The sequence below is a fragment of the Limulus polyphemus genome, unplaced genomic scaffold (assembly GCF_000517525.1).
Source record: "Limulus polyphemus unplaced genomic scaffold, Limulus_polyphemus-2.1.2 Scaffold499, whole genome shotgun sequence".
In the NCBI taxonomy this organism is placed as follows: Eukaryota; Metazoa; Arthropoda; class Merostomata; order Xiphosura; family Limulidae; genus Limulus; species Limulus polyphemus.
Genome location: NW_013666109.1, coordinates 329,617 through 330,880, shown reverse-complemented (window position 1 = coordinate 330,880; position 1,264 = coordinate 329,617). Strand labels below are relative to the sequence as shown.

Genomic DNA, 1,264 nt, shown 5'->3' with positions numbered 1-1,264 from the left:
AGTCATTTGTTGTAAATATTTGTATTAAGCTCTAGTGTAAATATTTCACTTCTTGATGGTGCAGTGACTGTCTTCTTTGTCACCTGAAGTTCAACCTCTGGTGTAGTAATTATCATGCTGCAGAGGAACTGCCTGGTTTCATTAGTGGTTTATGAGCTGACTGGATGCTCTTGGGTTTTTTAATGTTTAAAATGTATCATAGGTGCATTTGCTTTGTTTCAAGTATTATTTAAAACATGTGTATTCATTGTTCCCATTAAAATAAATTATATTAAACATGGGGGTAACTGTCCACTACTTGTGGAATTGTAAATTTCAAGTGACTTTGAAGCAGGCACATCACAGTTTTTATTTTTTTAGACTGATTGACATTCTAAGTGCCTCAACTTCAAATTTGTGAATGAAAATTTATGCTGAATAGATGATTCATAAATTGTATAATTTAGATATGAAGGTATTGAAGATTTCATTATAATTATAGTGATGTTGGAAGATGTTCACATAGATGAATAATATTTTAACAATGTGATAGATATGAATTACCTTAAATGTTTAACTCTTTCAGCAGGGGCTCAGTCCCTGGGACTGACCTCGTAACCATTTTGTGCTTTTTATAGTTTTCATGCAATAACTTTTAAATTAGTAAGCAAATGTTAATGAAATTTAGCAGATTATCAGCAAACATTACAAGCTTTCATATGCAAAATATCAAATTATTTTATTAAGTCTTAAGGTTTGTAAAGCAATGTTTCTCTCGTGCCTTTTCTTTCTTTTCACATCATGCAAAGGAATTTTCATTCTAAGATTAAAAATACTTTTATGCATCAGAAAATTTTCAAATTTCACATGCGAAATTTTTATAATGTCCAGATAGTTATCAATTATTTCTTAAGAAAAACTTTATATTTTATCTGTTATTTTCAGTAATTAATCTGTACGAGTTCGGTAGATTTGACCGATCTTGCAATCACCATAAAAAATTAGCAAATAAATATAAGTTATGCCTCTGTCATTCTAGAATGAACACAAATTATAACATGAAAACATAAATGTTTAGACTAAATAACATAAATCTCATAACATTATACATTTATACATCTTTGTTATATTGACCTTTCAGTCGTGTCTGGCTATAATTACAGATGTTACAGTGACGCGGCTCACGTGCACTCATGTTACCGTATATAAAATAACACAAAACTGACCTTTGGTCTGTTCAAAGTAACTTGTCTTGGCTGTGTTTTAGTTGACTAGTATTTTGTAA

The 1,264-nt window shown here is 30.0% G+C and overlaps 1 protein-coding gene and 1 long non-coding RNA gene across 5 annotated transcripts in view; one reads left to right on the top strand and one right to left on the bottom strand.

Annotated features, from left to right (window-relative positions):
• The window catches only part of LOC106458673 (activated RNA polymerase II transcriptional coactivator p15-like), a 15,731-nt gene that overhangs the window by 2,571 nt on the left and 11,896 nt on the right, over positions 1-1,264 (top strand). The gene's annotated exons all lie outside the window — the stretch shown is intronic.
• LOC111085602 overlaps positions 760-1,264 on the bottom strand; it is an 18,444-nt gene continuing 17,939 nt past the window's right edge. The window contains exon 3 of the long non-coding RNA XR_002610405.1: positions 760-799. This is a non-coding gene — a long non-coding RNA (uncharacterized LOC111085602). The remainder of the gene's footprint in view (positions 800-1,264) is intronic.